This window comes from Orycteropus afer, unplaced genomic scaffold, assembly GCF_000298275.1.
Source record: "Orycteropus afer afer isolate SDZICR_OR568_19922 unplaced genomic scaffold, OryAfe1.0 scaffold00043, whole genome shotgun sequence".
In the NCBI taxonomy this organism is placed as follows: Eukaryota; Metazoa; Chordata; class Mammalia; order Tubulidentata; family Orycteropodidae; genus Orycteropus; species Orycteropus afer.
The window spans coordinates 9,802,111-9,822,760 of NW_006921630.1; positions in this window are offsets into that span (position 1 = coordinate 9,802,111).

A 20,650-nucleotide genomic window follows, 5' to 3' on the forward strand; every position below is an offset into this window, starting at 1 on the left:
TTGCCCAACCTTCCTTCTCTTCCTTCTGAGAGCGGCTGGTGGGTTTGAACCCCCAGCCTTCTGGTGAGCAATCAAATGCCTTAGGCACTACGCCACCAGAGCATGCATATATATATATATATATATACACATATATATATATAAAAAAAAATTTCACTTCTAGAAGTATACTCTAAGGATATAATCATAACATGGATGAATACAAAGCTATAACAAAGTTTTTGTAAGAAGAAAATACTGGAAACAACCTAAATGATGAACAACAGATAAAATAAATCAAAAGTAAGGAGTCCATGCAGCCATTATGCATAATGTTACAGAAGAGCATTCAAAGAAATGGAAAAATGTTTCTCAGCTATTAATTGAAAAGTAAGTTTACAAGGTAATATGTGTGTGATACCACCTATGCTCAGAAATATCTTAAAGATTATTCCATATCAGTATATATAGAAAGGCTTAGCTCATTTATTTAGCAACTATTAGGTGTTTCATTTTGTGGAAACATCAGAGAATTTTAATTCCTGTTGATGGACATTTAAATTGTTTATAGTCATTTGGTATTATAAACAATAGTGCAATGAACATCCTCACATATATATCTTTGGTGCTTATGTGCACATTCCTAGAAGTGGAATTGCTGCTTGAAAGGTACTTGCATTTTTAAGGCTTGCATCAGCTGTTCCCTCTGCCTGGACTGTGCTTGCCTTAGATTTTCACAAGGCTGGCTTCTTTTCGTCATTCCACTCTCAACTTAAATATCACTTGCTAATCACATCACCCTGGTTTATGTTTATAGAACTCATCATTCCCTGATATTTTATTTTTTGACTTACAGATTTAGTGTCCATTCTCCTCAATATAATGTAAGCTCATTAAGAGGGCTCAGTAAATAATTGTTGGAAAATGAATGAATGGATGAATGAATTAGTAAGTGTCATATGTGCAAACTAAAAACAAGACAGCAAAATGTTCACTGTGGTCATCTATGTTTATAGGTGAGTTTTGTTTTTTATGCTTACCTGAATTTTAAAAACATTTCTTTCCATAAAAATAAGTGTTTTAGAAAGTAGAAAAAAATCTGAAAATTTACATATATTTTTAAAGCATGACTGAACCCACACAATGACTAAGAGAACCCTGAGATAAAAATAATCAAGAACAATACTTAAGTGTGGTTTTGAAAAAAAGGAATAATTGAGAATAATAGAATAGTGTTTAAAATATGTGGCTTGTTTTTACTTATGTTTTTAGATTGAGATGGCCCCATTTTAGTTATTTTATGGGAGCTCTGGTAGCATAGTGGTTAAAGCACTTGACTGCTAACCAGAAGGCTGGCAGTTCAAACCCACCAGCCACTCCTTGGAAGGAAGGTGGGGCAATCTACTTCAGTAGTGATACTGCCTCGGAAACCCAAGGAGAGGTCGCTATGAGTTGGGTCTGACTCGACAGCACATAACAACAACAAGAACATAAATTGTATAGATAATGACAGGATGACTAACTTTAAGATTTCACTGTGGATCAAGTGTACACATTTATTCATAGCTTGTGTTTTGTTTTTTAAATTGCAATGATCAAGTCTCACTTTTTAAAAAACCACTAAAGCTATTAAGAAAGAAAAAAGAGAGAAAGAGGAAGGAAGGAGGGAAAGAAGGGAGGAAGGGAGGGAGGGAGGAAGAGGTGAGGAAGTGGAAAAAGAGGAAGGGAGGAAGGAAGGGAAAATCAATTTGGATAAATCAACAAAGCTAAAATACAAATATTTAATTTAAATATATGGTTCTAGCACAAGTAACAAAAAACAAAATAGAAAATCGAACTTCATCAAAATTAAAAACTTTTGTGCATCAAAGACCTTTATCACCAAAGTGAAGTGTTAATCTTCTGAATGGGAGAAAACATTTTGAAGCCATGTATCTGATAAATGTTTAATACCAAGAATATATAAAGAGCTCCTACCATATAACAAATATAACAAACAACCAATCAAAAAATTGAAGAGACATTTCTCCAAAGAACATACACAAATGGCCAACAGGCACATGAAAAGATGCTCAAGCATCATTAGTCATTGTTGTCAATGTGTGCTGTTGGGTTAATTCTGACTCAGAGCTACCCTATATGACAGAGTAGAATTGCCCTGAAAGGTTTCCAAGGCTATAAACTTACAGTGACACAGTGACAGGTCTTTTCTCCCTCAGAGCAGCTGGTGGGTTCAAATTGCTGACCTTTCAGTTAACAGCCAAGTGCTTGACCATTGGGCCACTAGGAGTCATTCATCGGTCATTAAAAACCCCACTGTTGTTGAGGTGATGCTGGCTCATATTGACAGAGTGGAACTGTCCTATAGGATTTCTAAGGCTGTAAATCTTTATGGAGGCAGCCTACCCCATCTTTCTGCCATGGAGTGGCTGGTAGGTTTGAACTACTGACCTTAGGTTATCAGCCAAGCACTTAACCACTGTGCCACCAGGGCTCCTTTCATCAGTCATTTGTTGTTATTTGCCATCGAGTCGGCCCCGACTCCTAGCGACCCCTCCTTGGGTTTCCGAGACAGTATCACTACAGAAGTAGATTGCCCCATCTTCCTTCTGAGGAGTGGCTAGGTTTGAACCGTCAGCCTTCTGGTTAGCAGTCAAGTGCCTTATGCACTATGCTACTAGAACTCCTAGGGAGATCCAAATCAAAGCTACAATGAGATATTACTTTATTACAACCAGGATGGCTGTTTTCAGAGAAACGTAAACCAACAAGGGTTGGCAAAGTGAAATGGAGAAATTGGGACCTTCATTTATTGCTGATGGTATTGTACAGTGATGCAGCTGCTGTCGAAAACAGTTTGATTTTCCTCAAAAAGCTAAATATAGAATTATCATAAGACATAGCAGTTCTGCTTCTAATTATATACCCAAAAGACTTGAAAGCAGGGATGCCAACAGATATTTGTACTTTAGTGTCCATTGCAGCATTATTCACAATAGCCGAAAGGTGGTAACACGAAACAGTCCATCAACAGATGACTGGATAAACAAAATGTGATCTAAAAATAAAGTGGTATATTACTCAGCCATAAAGAGAAATGAAATTCTGGTACATGCTGTAATATGGATGAACCTTGAAAGCATTATGCTGAGTGAATAAAGTCTGTCACAAGATGACAAATAGTGCATAATCAACTTTTATGAAATATATAGATTAGGCAAATGCATATATAACAAAGTTTATTAGTGGTTACCAGAGGCAGGAGGGAGGGGGAAGGAAGAGTCATTACTTAGAGGGCACTGAGTTTCTGTTAAAAAAAAAATCTCTTTGCCATTGAGTCAATTCTGACTTACAGCAACCCTATAGGACAGAATAGAACTGCCCCATAGGGTTTCCAAGGCTGTAATCTGTATAGAAGTAGACTGCCACATCTTTTTTCTACAGAGTTGCTGGCAGATTCAAACCACCAACCTTTCAGTTAGCAGCTAAGTACTTAACCACTGCCATCACTAGGTCTCCTGTGAAAAGTGATGAAAAATTTTGGAAATGGATAGTGGTGATGGTTTATATGTACAACATAGTGAATGTAATTAATGTCACTGGATTGCACATGTAAAAACTGTTAAAAAGGCAAATGTTTTGTTATATATCATTTTCTCATAAAAAAAAATAACAGTATGAATGACAAATTTTATATAAATACATGCATATATATGTGTGTGTGTGTGTGTACGTGTATGTTTGTATTTCACTTTTGCTGTCTTAATTCCCACGTGTAGCCACCTTTGGATGACCTTCTGTTGGAAATACTGTTTTGATGATTTTCTCTTTGACTCAGACTCATTTCTAGGGTGCTATAAGGCATTTGACTGCTAACCAGGTGGTTGTCTGGTCAAACCCACCAGCCACTCCATGGAAGGAAAACAGGGCAATCTACTTCCATCAAGAGTTACTACCTAGGAGACCCAATGGGGGACACTATGAAAGACACTATGAGTTGGAATCAACTCAATGGTAGAGGGTTTTTGTTTTGTTTTGTTTTTAATGAGACCATTGGATCCAATATCAACCCATGGAAGCAGTAGTCAAGAAATCAGACATTGTATTGCACTGGGAAAATTTGCTGCAAAAGACCTCTTTAAATTGTTATGAAGTGAAGATGTGGCTTTGAAGACTAAGGTGTGCCTAACCCAAGTGTGTTAGGCTGGGTTCTCTAGAGAAGAAAAACCAGTAAAGCTTAAATATACATATAGAGAAAGAGAAATTTATCTTAGGAAAATGGCTCACACACTTATAGAAGCTGGCAAGTCCCAAGTTCTTGGATCAAACATCAAGCTGCCCAGGCTTTTCCTGACTCACGCAGCTGCAGGGGCTGATGAGATCAAGGTTGGCAGGCAGTACACTGGCTGTTGGCTCCAATAAATGATGAATCCAATATCTCCAGGCCGAATGGTGGATTGTTAGCTCATGGACAGTTGTAGGCAGCACAACAGGATCCCGATCCACAGAAGAGTGTCTCTTTTCCCAGGACGTCCATAAATATATTGGAAGCAGGCCACACCCCTAGGGAAACTCCCTTTCAATGGATTGGCGCTCAAAACATATATATCCAATCCCATCATGGGAATAATCCACATCACAATTGCTTAAACCACACAGAATTGTGGTCCAGCCAAGCTGACACACAGCTTGAACTATCACACCAAGCCATAGTTTTTTCAATCGCCTCATATGTATGTGAAAGCTGGACAATGAGTGAGGAAGACCCAAGAGGAGTTGATGCCTTTGAATTGTGGTGTTGACAAAGGATACTGAAAATATCATAGACTGCCAGAAGAATGAACCAATCTGTCCTGGAAGAAGTGCAGCCAGAATGCTCCTTGGAAGTGAGAATGGCCAGACTTCATCTCTCCTACTTTGATCATGTTGTGAGAAAGAACTGTTCTCTGGAAAAGGATATGCTTGGTAAAGTGGAGGGTGAAAGAAAAAGGGGAAGACCCTCAACAAGAGTGATTGACACAGTGGCTGTAACAATGGGCTCAAGCATAGCAAAGATTGTGAGGATGGCACAGGACTAGGTAGTATTTCATTCTGTTGTATGTAGGGTCACTATCAGTTGGAGCTTACTCTATGGCACCTAACAACAACAACAACAACATGAGGCCAATATTAAAAATATCACAGACTGCCAGAAGAGTGAAGAAATCTGTCTTGGAAGAAGTACCACTGGAATGCTCCTTAGAAGTGAGAATGGATACACTTCATCCCAGCTACTTTGGTCGTGTTGTCAGAAGGCACCAGTCCCTGGAGAAGGACATCATACCTGGTAAAGCAGAGGGTCTCTGAAAAAGGGGAACGGACTCAATGAGATGGATTGACACAGTGGCTGTAACGATGGGCTCAAACATAGCAACGGTTATGAGGATGGAGCAGGACTGGGCAGTGTTTTGTTCTGTTGTACATAGGGTCACTGTGAGTCAGAACAGACTCAATGGCACCTAACAACAACAACAACATGAAGCCAATGACTCCCCCAAGGTGATCTGCCACAACCAGAGCAGGGTGACTAACAAGAAACTGTTGCTTCCCACTGGAACCACACACTGACTTCTGATGCAACTCTGGATGCTAAAGCATATAACAGAAAAGAAACTGGCTTCGTAGGGATCAGCTGGGAAGTCAGAATTCAAACGCCTGATAAGGCCACAGAGTCAGCTTTAGGAGATTAAATACAAATTCCTTGGGAAATCTAAGTTGTAAAACTTTAACTGGGATAAACCAGACAGTTTAAAGAAGAGAATCAAATGAAATCAATAGCTGGGGTAAAATAGTTCTTACATGTATCTACTGAATAATTGCTAAACATGGACTACTATCATGGAGTCCTGCTACAGTTAAGCTCCTGGCAGGATGTATCTTTATCTATATATTTTTTAATTGCTTTTTAGGTGGAAGTTTATAAAGAAAATTGGTTTTCCATTCAACAATCCATACACATTCTGTTTTGTGACATGTACTTCAATCCTCACACAGTAACAGAATTCTTCTCATTTCCTCCCTGTGCCCACCCCTTCCCTTTGTCCTTCTCTCCCATCCCTTCCTGCCTTCCTAGCTCTATCCCTGGGCAAATGCTATCCTTTTGATCTTGTATACTTAATTGTTCTAATAAGTGTGTACCCTCCTGATATTACTGTTCACCTTATAAGCCTGTCTATTGTTTGGCTGTGAGTCACAGGGCAAGATGTGAAAATCTCCAACTATTTAAAATGAGCTATTGGATGGGAACAGAAAGATGTCCATCAGCATTGTTTTAGTTCCTATACAAAGGAGGATCAGAGCACACATTCCCTTCCTGTAGTCTTGCCTAGTGAAGAAAACACAAAGACAGAAACCAACCTCCCACTGATGCGAGGCTTATCCTTCTTATGCACTAGTCAGATCATATTGCTCCTCTGCTTAAAAACCTTCCCTGGTGTCCCATATAGGTCCCATTTGTCTATAGGACAAAGTTGAAATTCTTAGCATGACAAACAGCCTTCCCAGCCTGGCTCACTCTATATTTGAAACTTCCTCTCCAACACCTTTATCCTTTCTCTGCTGTCCCAGAATTTGGCAACAACCAGTTATGGGGACTACTCATTGGGCTATGGAATTTTCATGCCTTCTCACTTTGTTCTTGTTATTCTTTCTGACTGAAATGGCATGTGTTCTGCTGATCCTTTGATGGCCATCTCATTCCTTGATGAAGCTTTCCCTAGTGCTCACCCCTCTCCATTGATATTTCATTGCTCCTTGGATAGACATCTTTTCACATTATATTCTCTGTAGCAGACATTGTTGATGTTCTGCCCAGCTTCTCTGGATCCCTTTTACCATTTCTATATGCCTCTTGTCTGGGGAGTGTGGACCTCTGCTTCCAGCTTCTTGTCCTTGCCGCTTTCTTCAGAGATCTATATTAGAGCTACTGGAGCTGTTTTCCCAGCTTGAGTAGAGAGCCAGAAGTAGCTGGGAGTTTTCACTGTTCCAGAGTGCTTTCAAGCAATGACTGATGCAGGAGTATGAAAACTCAGCTCCCCTGCCTCAAGTCAGGACAGGCTGAGATGTAATTTAGAGGGTTCTCTTGAGGGATCACGTGAAAGTTGTCCTCTCTGGGACTTTGCTTGACTTCCTCCTTTTCCCTGGCCTGCTTCTTCCATTCCCTTCCTGGATTCTCCTGAGCTCTTCCTTAATAAAACATCTGCACAGGAATGCTGGTTTCACAGTCTGCTCCTGGGAAACCTAACCTAAGACACCATTTCTGAAATTGGGGTTCATCTTATAACCTATGGCTCGTTAAACTTGGTGAAATAAGGTAATAGCATTCTCATCAGTGTTATCTTTATAATACCTCCAAAAACAGCATTTAAAAACCAAAAACCAAACTCACTGCCTTTGAGTTGTATCCGACTCATAGCAACCCTTCCTTGGGTTTTGGATACTGTATCTTTACGGAAGTAGACTGGCTGGCTAGTCTTCCTTCCGAGGAGTGGCTTGTGAGTTTGAACTACCAGGCTTCTGGTTAGCAGTCAAATGCCTTAGGAACTACACTACCAGAGTCGAACCCATCTCATATTGACCTCTCCTTGAGTTTCCCAGGACAAACCTGCTTTCTGAGGAGCAGCGGCTGGTGAGTTTAAACCCCAGCCTTCTGGTTAGCAGTCAAATGCCTTCGTCACTATGCTACCACAGCTGTTAGGCAAAAACAGCACTATCACATGAAAAAAGTTTAATGAAAATCTATCAGTCTCCTGCACTTGGCTTTGAGATCTTTGATTCTCCATCCCTTTCTCCATGTTCCAAGAAGCCCTGGTGGCACACATGTTAGCACTTGGCTGCTAACCAAAAAGTTAGAAGTTCAAACTCATCATAGGATGAAGACCTGGTGATCTACTCTCATAAAGATTACAGGCAAGAAAACGCTGTGGGGCACTTCTACTCTCTGGATTCTACACATGGGGTCATTATGGGTCAACAGCAACAACATCCATGTTCCACAGCATAGTGCCTGGCTCTCAGGAGTTGCTCTGTAAATGTTTGTTTAATGAATGAAATTTGCAGAAAGAATGAACATCATTCTTCTCCCCCATGTGCTGAAGTAGAGGCTTCATTATATAGTTTCTAAAAATGTAATTTTGTAATGGAAAAATAACCTAGCCATGTAAAGGTAGTAATAACCTTTCTAAGGTGAAATTCTAGTATATCCTTGCACTTCATGTTTTGATCATTAATATTTATATAATAATATTTATGTCTATGGGTTTGTTACCACATCACTGAAAATGACTGGAAGGATTTTGATCACATATGGGGGTAGCTGATATAATGCATAATCTATGTGATAAGTCAAGTTTCATTTGGGGAAACTGAGTGATGGTCCCACAAAGAAACAGGTAGTCTTTTTCCAGAGCAGGTGAAACTGAAGGTCTACAAGAGACCTATGTGTTAACCACTCAAGCGAGTTGTGCTCTATATAAAATGATGCATAGACCCAATGGACAGTCACAGGGAATTGAACATGTGATTGCAACATTAAATTTTGTACAAGCTGCTCTTCACAGAGATAATTTTTATATATTCTCTAGGTAATGTGAGAATTAACAAATCAGGGATTTATTAATTTAACAGTGGTTAATTAGTCTCCTAAGGAAAGGTGGAGTGGTCAGTCAGCTTATGAATAAAAATTAAAATAAAAAATCATTTACAAGAAAAAGAGTATCTCTTTATGCTGCTTATGCTTATGTACAACCAAACACCTCTTGGGATTTGGTTCCTTGGTTTGGAGGTTTAGGGTCATGGTTTCATGGGACGTTCTAGTTGACTGGCCCAACAATGTGTTTATGCTTCTGTTCTACTTCCTATTTCATTGCATAGTGCTTGTGATCTTAAATTGATATCTATTCATTCGGAACAATAGAGGAAGAAGGAGAGTGAGGAATAGGAGAGGATATGGAATGTGTGGTTAATTGCATCCATGAACACCTGTCTTCTTTGCTACAAAACCAGAGGAACTGGATGGTGTCTTTGCTACAAAACCAGAGGAACTGGATGGTGCCTGGCAAACAAAAGTGGGGGAATGCACAACAAAATTTCAAATTCTTATGGAATCTAGACTTTCTGGAGCCATGGAGGGCAGATGAAGTCCTGAAGCTATCGTCCTGAGATAATCTTTAAACCTTGAACCAAAAATATTCCCTGATGTAATTTTAAAACAAAACAAAAGTTTAGCTTAACTAGTAAAAACAGAACTGCTTTGAGCATTATGCTTTTTAAAGAACTATCTACATAGGATCAAATTGGCAACACCAACTCAAAAGATTAGATAAGAACTGTAGGGGGCAGTGAGTTTACGTTAATGAGGTGGAACAACTCAGAAAATGAGGGTGAGAATGTACAAGTCGAAGAATGTAAGCAATGTCACTAAATTGTACATGTAGAAACTATTGAATTGGTTTAAGTTTTGTTGCATATATTTCCAACAACAGCAAAATAAAATTTAGAAGGAAAGTAAATAATTTACTGGACATTTATTATGTGTCAGGGAGCTCTGGTAGTACAGTGCCTAAGGCATTTGACTACTAACCAGAAGGCTGTGGTTCAAACCCACCAGCCACTCCTCAGAAGGAAGTTTGGGCAATCTACTTCTGTAGTGATACTGTCTCGGAAACTCAAGGAGGGGTCGCTATGAGTCAGATCTGACTCAATGGCATTGAGTTTGTTTTTATTGGTTTTTCATATGTAACTTGGAAGGAATACTTAAGTTAGACTCAAGATACAAAATTGATGTGTACCATGACTTCAATTCTTTAAAAATATGTATAATTTTGGTAAAAAAAATAACACAAAGAGATAAGCAAAAGTGAAAATAGTCCTGTTGTTGTTGTTGTTAGGTGCTGTGGAGTCAGCTCCGACTCATAGTGACCCTATGTACAACAGAATGAAATACTGCCCAGCCCTGCACCAGCCTCACAATCCTTGCTATGCCCAAGCCCATCGCTGGAGCCACTGTGTCAATCAATCTCGTTGAGGGCCTTCCCCTTTTTTGCTGACCCTCCACCTTACCAAGCATGATATCCTTCTCTAAGGAATGGTCCCTTCTGACAACATGACCAAAGTAGGTGAGACGAAGTCTGGCCATTCTCTCTTCCAAGGACCATTCCAGCTGCAGTTCTTCCCAGACAGATCTGTTCGTTCTTCTGGAAGTCCACAGTATTTTCAGCATTCTTCACCAACACCACAAGTCAAAAGCATCAACTCTTCTTCAGTCTTCCTTATTCATTGTCCAGCTTTCATATGCAAATGAGGTGACTGAAAATACCAAGGCCTGGGTTAGGTGCATCTTAGTCTTCAAAGAGACATCTTTGCTCTTTAGCAAAGAGATCTTTTGCAGCAGATTTGCCCAGTGCAATACAACATCTGATTTCTTGACTGCTTCTTCCATTGGTGTTTGATTGTGGATCCAAGTAATATGAAGTCTTTGACAACTTTAATCTTTTTTCCATTTATCATGATGCTGCTTTTGGTCCAGTTGTGAAGATTTTCATTTTCTTTATGTTGAGGTGTATACTATACTGAAGACTGTAGTCTTTGATCTTCTTCAGTAAGCGTTTCAAGTCATCTTCACTTTCATCAAGCAAGATTGTGTTGTCTGCATATCACAGATTGTTAATGAGTCTGAAACCTGTCCACCATGGGTGACCCTGCTAGCATTTGAAATACCCATGGCATAGCCTCCAGCTTCACGGCAACACACAGGCCACCACACTACAACAAACTGACAGACAAGTGGTGGATAGTCTTATTACAGTGATGGAATTATGGGTAATTTTTCACTCTAATTTTCAAACTTTCTATAATCTTGCATTATTAATTAATTAATTCCATTGACATTTGGTAGTTGCCTAGCATGTGTAAAGCTCTGTATTGGGCACAAGGGATACAACAGAGAGAAAAGCCACCCTTGCTCACTCAGAGCTCACCATCTAGCAGAAAGGTCACTTCAACAAAAAGTTACAAGAAAGTGTAATGAGTGCTATTTAAGGGGAAGTTCAGTGTGAGATGGGAACTCATACCAGGGATAATGAACCTGCTTAACTGAGTTGGAGAAGACTTCCTGGACAAAGTAACAGACTAAGATGAGACCTGAAGGATGAGTAGTTATTGGCCAATGAGGTGGGGTAGGAGGTGAGGTCATCATAAGGGAAAGAAACAATATGTTTTTATGAAAGGCAAGAGGCATGAGTTGGATGAGTTGGAAGAAATTAAAGAAGCACAGAGCAGAATGATAGGAAATAAGAGAAAAGACTAGAGATGTGAGCCATGGAATGAGTTTGGACTTTTTTCTGAGGGCAATGGGAAGCTGTAGAATGGCTCTAAAGGAGGAATGATCATCACTTTCACAAAAAGATCATTATACCAGTAATATGGAATTCAGCTGGAAAAGGAAACCAGGAGGTAGAGAGACCAGCCAGATGTGATTCTGTACCCAGAGGAAGAATGACAATGGCCTGGAAGAGGCCAAGGGCAATGAGGATAGAGAGTGAATGTTTGGAGAGTCAGATCAACAGGCTTTGGTGGAGGACTGAAGGGGGCATTAAGGATAGAGACTGATCAATGACACCCCCCCCCAAGAGTTCTGGCTTGCACAACAGGTCTGATGGTACTGATTCCTGAGCTGTGAAGGAGCCAGAGAAATGGGAAGAAAAACAGGAGACTATGCTGTCTTTGAAGCTAAAGAAAAACATTTCAGGAATTAAGGACTGATCATATGTGCTGAGAGATGAGTAAGATAAAGTCAGATATCTTTGCAAGGGACTGTTAAGATAGGACTCTTACATCTAGCTAAACCCCACTTGGACAAACATAGTTTGTAAAGATAATGTTCTACATCCTAGTTTGGTGCGCAGCGTCTGGGGTCTTACAAGCTTGTGAGTAGCCATGTGAGATACAACTATTGGTGTGTTTTCCTGTCTGGAGCAAAGGAGAGTGAAGGAAACCAAAGAGTCAAGAAAGCAATTAGTCCACAGGACTAATGGCCAACACTAACCACAGTATCCTCTCGCCTGAGTCCAGAAGAACTAGGTGGTGCCTGGCTACCACCACTGACCACTCTGACCAGGGACACAATAGAAGATTCCAGTTAGAATGGGAGAAAAAATGTAGAACAATACTCAAATTCATTAAAAGAAAAAAAAAATCAGACTTATTGAACTAATAGAGGCTGCAGAAACCCCCAAGACTATTGCCCTAAAACACTCTTTTAACCCGGAACTGAAGCCACTCCCAGAGGTCACCTGTCAGCCAACTAATAGACTGGCTTATAAAATAAACAATGACATCCTGGAGGAATGTTTTCCTTACAACGATCAACTATATGAGACCAAATTGGCAACATTTGCCCAAAAGCAAAGAAAAGAAAGCAGGGAGAGGCTGGGAAACCAGAGAATGACAACAGGGAATCCAGGGTGGAAAAGGGGAGAGTGCTGGCACATTATGGGGATTGCAATCAATGTGTCAGAAAAAATTGTGTATGAATTGTTTAATGGGAAACGAATTTGCTGTGTAAACTTTCACCTACAACACAATAAAATGTTCAAAAAACCCCAGGAGATAGAACTCTTCCTGCCTCAACTCTGTTGAAGGCCCCAATATAGTAAGTGCCAGGGACTCTCATTTTCCACAGTAAGATGCTATATACCTATACCGGGTTTGCAAAGGAGGCACATGGAAAAAATAAATTGAACTATTAGCTGGTCACCCTATATTGTTGTGTGCCATAGAGACAATTCCAACTCATGATGATCTCATGTGACAGAGTAGAATTGCACTCTAGGGTTTCTTAGGCTGTAGTCTTTATGGAAGAAGACTGCCAGGTCTTGTGTCCTGAAGAGGCCTTGGTAGGTTTGAACTGCTGACCTTTCAGTTAGCAGCAGAGTGCTTAACCACTGTGCCACCAGGGCTCCTAACAAAAGAGGCTGGCAGGGGGAGGATATTCTTTGAAGAACTGTTTGTATGCTGTAAGTCATATGGGGGAAGGAAGTATTTTCTCCTTAATTTACGTCATCCACTTGGAGATCACTTGGACACCTTGGTATCTGTTCCCTGCAGTTTGCAGGGCACAGAGGACTGGGTCTGTCACATGCAGTCTATGCTCCTAGAATTTGTCAGTACAAAGGATTCAAGATGCTTCCCAGTACCATATGGAGGCCATATGACAGAGCCTGCTGGGCTTCTGAAACCCTGCCTTCTGGAGGACAAAAGAGAAAGAAGTTAGAGGTGTCCCACTGTTGTAGGATGTGGGTGGGATAACCCAAGTGACAAGCCAGATGATGCATTTGTCCATTCAAGGGGACTGCAGGAGAGATCCATGCAAGGAGAGACTTCAAAGGACCCACAAAGCACCCCATGAGAGAGTCAAATGGAAGTACCTGCTGCAGATAGAGAGAAAACACGGCAAATCACATCATTGCCAATCAAGTGTCATCTTTCCTGACCCCTTACCTGTTTTCTCTCTCCCTACTCTGCTCCTTGAGTGATCAGAAGCTACAGTCTCCAAGTTTGGGAGTGGGAATGGGGAGTAAGGGATCATGGGAAGAGTCAAGAGAAGAGAAGCCAACCCCTTTCTCAGGCAGGCTTCCCACCTGAAGCTGCCCTGGGGTGAGAGCGGGCATTAAACTCAAAAAGTTTGGACTAGGTGTTTTAATATTTGAAATGAAAGTGCTTGTAAAACTCAGAGTGACCAAGGGACTTGTTATTATTTAAGGGTGATCAGAAAAGCATCGGGACATATTCTAGCTCTTCCTCAGAGAACAGATTTGAAGGAGCAGTGGGGTGTTAAGAGGAGGGGAGATTAAATGGCATTTAATATAGACCTTGCAGAGGTATAATGGAGGCAGAAACTAGACTGCAATAGGTTAGAATACATTAGAAAGAGCTGAAAATATGGGGAGTTCCTGGGTGATGCCAACTGGCTGCTAACCCAAAGGTTGGAGGTTTGAGTCCATCCAGAGATCCCTCAGAAAAAAAGTCTGGCAATCTACTTCTGAAAAATCAGCCGTCAAAAACCCTGTGGAGAGCAGTTCTACTCTGAGGCGCAAGGGGTCACTGTGATTTGTAATTGACTTGATAACAACTAGTTTTCTTTAACTGGAGAATATGTACATAGCAAAGACACACACTTCAAGAAGTTTGTCTGTCAATCATAACTATCTCACATAAATTTTGTGAGAATTCAGTGATGTGCTTGCTATGTGGTGGAAAGCCACCTAGCTTTAAAGAAGAAGAAGGAGGAGGAGGAGGAGGAGAAGAAGAAGGAGAAGAAGAAGAAGAAGAAGAGGAGGAAGAAGAAATTTGTCTGTGAATAGGAAAAGGAAATAGGTCAGTAGCTGGGGGATTATGTAGATGGAATAACAATGCTCAAAAACTAAATACATGGTATATGTATATCCACACAAAAACTTGCTCATAGGTGTTTATAGTAGCATTATTCATAATTTCCAAAAATTGGAAGCAACTAAGATATCCTTCATTAGGTGAATGGATAAACAGATGGTGGTATGTCCATGCAATGAAGTATTATTCGAGGATAAAAAGAAATGCACTATCAAGTCACAAAAAGACATGGAGGAAACTTAAATGCTTATTTCTAAGTGAAAGAAGCCAATCTAAAAAAGCTACCTACAGTATGAATCCAACTGCATATAGTCCCCGATTTATGACCTATTCCAGTTTGGAATGAACCACACTGTCTTTGTGTGTGTGTGTGTGTGCATGTGTGTACATCTTATTGTTAGTAATATGTACTACATATAATATTGTAACACTTAATTTGCTGGTGTTATTTATCATTCTCAGACCAACTCCTAAAGACAAATAAAAGTAGGATTTATAAAGATACTTGATAATAAAAGTCAGTAATAATGAAAACTAAAACAACAAAAAAAGAGGTATTCTACTTGTGTCAGAACTGACTTAGAATGGAGTCATTGGAACGAAACCCTGGAGACAACCTATATATGCCATTCTGGAAAAGGCAAAACTAGAGACAGTGAAAAGATCAGTAGTTTACAGCAGTCAAGAGTCAGGGAGAGAGATGAATAAGTGGAGCAAAGGGCATTTTTAGAACAGTGAACCTGTGCTGTATGATACTGTAGTGGTGGATACATGACATTAGGCTTTTGTTAAAACCTATAGAGCTGTACAACACCAACAGTGAACTGTAATGTAAATTAAAGACCTTAGTTAAAAATAGCGATCAATACTGACTCCTTAACAAAGGTACCACACAAATGCAAGATGTTGGTCGGAGAAATAATGTGCTGGGGAAGGGAGAAGGCACATACGGAAACTCCCTGTACTTTCTGCACAGTTTTTCTGTAAACCTAAAACAGCTCTAAAAAAAGTGCAGTCTCTGATAGCATAGTGCCTAAGGCATTTGACTGCTGACCAGAAAGCTGATGGTTCAAACCCATCAGCCACTCCTTGGAAGGAAGGTTGGGCAATCTACTTCCGTAGTGATACTGCCTTGGCAACCCAAGGAGGGGTTGCTATGAGTTGGGTCCAACTCGACGGCACATAACAACAACATTAAAAACAAATAGTGGGAGAAATTTGAGCATGTTTAAAAACTAATGGGAAAAAGCCTTCAGAGGGGCACAATGGAAGGTGGGGGCAGAAAATGGTGATCAATTCATGGTCCCTGAGCAGACTGGAGAGGACGGAATCAGGGGCCCAGGTTTAGCCCTAGATAGGATGAGTGGACACATCTTCCAATAGAGCAGGAAGGAGGAGAAAAGGAAAGGTAGAGACAGGCAAAAAAAAAGAGCTGAAGTAATTTTCATTTGATTACTTCTATTTTCTATTTAAGGAGCTCTGGTGGTTCAAACCCACCAGCCGCTCCATGGAAGAAAGATGGGGTGATCTTCTTCCATAAAGATTTAGAGACTTTCCAAATGAGTTTGAAGAGGGAAGAAAAGCCAGAATCACTGAAACAGCCTTGTCGTTTGCCTTATATGTGGAACAGTTACCCCTCTGCCTTTAATATTATGACTCACTGTGTTATCATAACTGATAAAACTTGTAATAAATGTCTTCATGTAGAATATTTGCAAAAATAAAACTACATAACCAAAAAAAAAAAAAAAAGATTTACAGCCCTGAAAACCCAATGGGTATTACTATGAGTCAGAATCGACTCTATGGCAGTGAGTGTTTTCTGTTTAAGGTGCTCCCGGCTGGTGGTGCAAACAGCACACTCAGCTGCTAGTCTAATGGTGGTTCAACTCACCCAGCAGCACCACGGAAGAAAGGCCTGGTGATCTGCTTCCATAAAAATTACAACCACGAATACCCTGTGGAGCTGTCCTACTCTGTAACACGTGAGTCAGGATTGACTAGATGGCAATGGATTCAGTTTGGATTGTTTTCTGCTAAGTAGGAAGTGAAAGGAAAGCTGAGAGTCCAATCCTTTGAGGAGAACAGTGAAGTTTTGAAATAACCATTTTGGGGAAAAGGAGAGATTTTCCCAGTTTGGGAAACAGTGTTGGATGGCCTCACTGCACTGAAAGTTCAGCAGAAGTTAGAAAACAAATTTAATTGAATATTATTCTGGTCTGTCAGCTAGAACCTCAGGAAATACCCAATGTAGTAACTGTTGGCACAGAGTCCCTGGAGTTTGGGAATGTCTGAGTGAAAATGTGACAATGTGCCAATCACTCTGATCCTGAGTGATTCCTGGTTCTGAAACACTTTGAGAGCTTCTGTCCCACATGAGTCTACATCACCATCTTGATTATGTTGTTTATTTTTAAGTGATAGGGGTGATGTCTACATAGGAGATTTACAGTTTGAGTGAGATAATCTTTAAACTTTAAACTAACATTATCCCCTGAAGTCTTCTTTGAACCAAAACAAACAAAAAATTTCTCTTAGTTAGTAATGTATGTCTGCTTTGAACATTGTGCTCTTTCAAAGAATTATCTATGAGATAAAATTGAGAGGGACAACTCAAAACATTGGATGTGAAGCTTACAGGGCAGGGAATTTAAGATAATGTGGGAAAAAATAGTGAGAATGGTAGCACAACTTGAAGAATATAATCAATGTCATTGAATTGTACACGTAGAAGTTGTTCAAGTGGTACATCTTTGGCTGAGCATAATTTCACACACACACACACACACAAAGACTTGAGAGGTGCTATCACCTGGTTACAGGCAGTAAGACATCTTAATTGATGCTTCTGCAGTTTTCACAATTGGGAGATACAGCTGCTCTTGGTCTTGTGTTTATGAAATTCAATGACAATGAATGTTGAGGAAATAGACTGAGGCATAGACCTCTCACAGTGAAACCAGATGAAGCCTGGCTAGGGATGGGAGTACCTGGGTGGTGTAAATGGTTAATGCAGTTTACTGCTAACCAAAAGGTTGAAGGTTCAAGTCCATTCCAGAGGTGCCTCAGGAGAAAGGCCTAGTGATCTGCTTGCCAAAAACCAACCATTGAAAATGCTATGGTGCATAGTTCTACTCTGACACACATGGGGTCACCATGATTCAAAAGTGACTTGACAGCAACTGGTTTAGTTTGGGGATAAGGGTTCACAGAATGAGAAAATGGAGAGGAATAAATATGGAACTCTATTTTCCAAACTCACAATCCCAGACAAGGTCTAACAAGCACAAATGTATCTGCCTGAACAATGTTACTCATGCCTTTCTGGGCAACTAGTGTTGTCCAGGAAGACATGAGTCCGATATGTTGTTATCCATGGTTTCCACATGGTGCCTGGTACACAGTAGATGTTCAATAAATATGTGTGTAATGAGTGATTGAGTGGTGGTCTTAGGTGGGAGACTGGCCTGCTCAGCTCAGGATATTTGCTTCTCTTCTGCTTTATGCACACATGCCCATGGAAGACTGCAGTTTGCATTTTAGAGAAAAATACATATTCTTGTGAAAGAGAATGTCTTAAGCAGGTAACACTGAAACCAAAAAGAGATGGAAGTTGAGTCAAGGCAGGGGAGAAAGGAGTAAATGCAAGAACTGTGGGTACAGTGAGACTAGGGAAAGACTGAAGAAGTTCAGGGACTCAGATCCTTCTGAAATCAAATCAATTGAAAAAGTGCTTTCCCAATGGTCACTCTCACTTGTCCATACTGATTTTCATGGAGAGCAGCTAATACGTCCCTATGGTGTGATGTCTTCACCCAGTAAGCTGCAACCAGTTCTCCTTGCCAGAAAGCCCCGCCCTGACATAAAAATGAGATGACTCATCTTGGGCTTGAAGGCTATTTTGTCTTTGCTGGATCCTTGGAATACAACAGATTTTTTTTTTTTTTTTTAACTTTACTTCCTTTTTCTTAACTTTACTTCCTTTTTCTTAAAATGAAATACATACTCAGGATTAATTGCCATCCATGCTTCAGTGCTTGAAAAATTCCTCACCTCATTTATCTTAATGAGTTTTTTTCCTTTATACTTACTTGTTTTTCATTTTAAACTAATGGTTAAACTGAAATGGTAATCCCACTTCTAATTTTCTCAAAAGACAGTGACAACATTACCCACTGCTATAGAGTCGGATCCGACTCATAGTGACTCCTCTGTGGGTTTCTGAGGCAGTATCTCTACAGAAGTAGATTGCCCAATCTTCCTTCTGAGGAGTGGCTGGTAGGTTTGAACCACCAGCCTTCTGGTGATCAGTCAAGTGCCTTAGGCACTATGCCCCCAGCGGTCCTAGTGGCAACATTAACCAGTTACAATTGAGTCAACTCCACTGTATAGCAGCCCCGTGAGTGTCAGAGTAGAATTATGTGCCACAGGGTTTTCTTTTCTTTCTTTCTTTCTTTTTTTAGAAAATAAATCTTTTAATCAGTAGAGGTAGGTTTCCTAGTTAACTAATAATTTTCATCTTGAGCATATGTTAGATTTTAACAAGCTTTTTTACATCTACTTAGGTAATAATAGGAGCTCTGGTGGTGTAGTGGTTAAAGTATTCCACTGCTAACCAAAAGTAGGCAGTTCAAACCCACCAGCCACTCCATGGAAGAAACATGAGGCATTCTGTTTGGAAAGCCTATATGACAGTTCTACTCTGTCCTATAGGGTGGCTATGAGTCAGAATCATTTACGGCAGTGGGTTTGGTTTTTAGGTTTAAGGTGATAAAATTATTTTATTTTTAAATTCTTTTTATTGTGATCTGGATGAAGGTTTAAAGAGAAAATCATTTTTCCATTCAACAATTCATACGCATTTGTTTCGGGACATTGATTGCAATCTCCACAATGTAACAACACTCATCCCACTTCCTCCCTGTGTTTCCCATTTCCATTCATCATATTTCCTATCCCTTCCTGTCAGAACTTTGTCCTGGGGAATATGTTGCCCTTTTGATCTTGAATGGTTGATTGTTCTAAGGATTACAAACCTTCTCTGGTGTTACTGTTCACCTTTGTTATGTGCCGTCGAGTCAGACCCGACTCATAGCGACCCCTCCTTGAGTTTCCGAGGCAGTATCACTACGGAAGTAGATTGCCCCATCTTCCTTCCGAGGAGTGGCTGGTGGGTTTGAACCGCCAGCCTTCTGGTTAGCAGTCAAGTACCTTAGGCACTATGCTACCAGACTGTTCACCTTACAGAACTGTTTATTGTTTGGCTGAAAATTGAGCCACAAGCATGTGTTTGATTCTAGGTCTGAAGGGTGCCTAAAGGCTATCGTCTTGAGAGTTCTTCCAGTTTCTGTCAGACCAGTAAGCCTGGTCTTTTTTATGACTTGAATTTGTTCTACATTTTCCACCCATTCTATTCAGGACCTCCTATTGTGATCCCTTTCACAGCAGTCAGCAGTGATAGTTGGGCACCATCCAGTTCTTCTGGTCTCAGGGTTGCAGAGGTTGGTGGTCACAAGGTCCATTATTCCTTTGTATTAATTGTTTACATGTGACTTTGTTTTCCTTCACTCTTCTTTGCTCCAAACAGGGAGAGACCAATATTTGCACCTCAGATAGCTGCTCACAAGCTTTTAGGACCCCAGTCACTGCTTACCAAAATAGGATACAGATCATTGTGTTTGTGGACTATATTATGCCAATTGACCTTGATGTCTGCTGAGATTATGGTTTGGAGTTCCCAGGCCCATTGACTCTGTCCCCAAAGGTGTTTGGTTATGGCTAAGAACTTTTCATAACTTTGCACCCTGCATATTCTGCTATATTCATGGATATATTTGTCAAATATATAAATATATGTAGAAATGTCCTCTATCGAACCATGAGTGTAGCCTATTTGCCTTCCCGCTCCTGTTCATCTTGCATTTCTAACTATGTATCCACTTATAGATTATTATTATTATTACTTTTATTGCAGGATTTTGCATGTAATAAAATTTACCTTTATTGCCTTTAACTCTTGCACTCCACCCAGTGTCTTCCTTTGCTTTGACCTCTCCCTTAATATATATTGCCTTTCTCTTCACCCAAATTTATATGTGTCTTTGACAGCAGTGAGTTTCATTTTTTTTTTTTTTTTAACCTTCTAATTAGTGAATGGGAGCTCTGGTAGCATAGTGGCTAAGACACTTGCCTGCTAACCAGACGGCTGGCGGTTCAAACCCACCAGCCACTCCTCGGAAGGAAG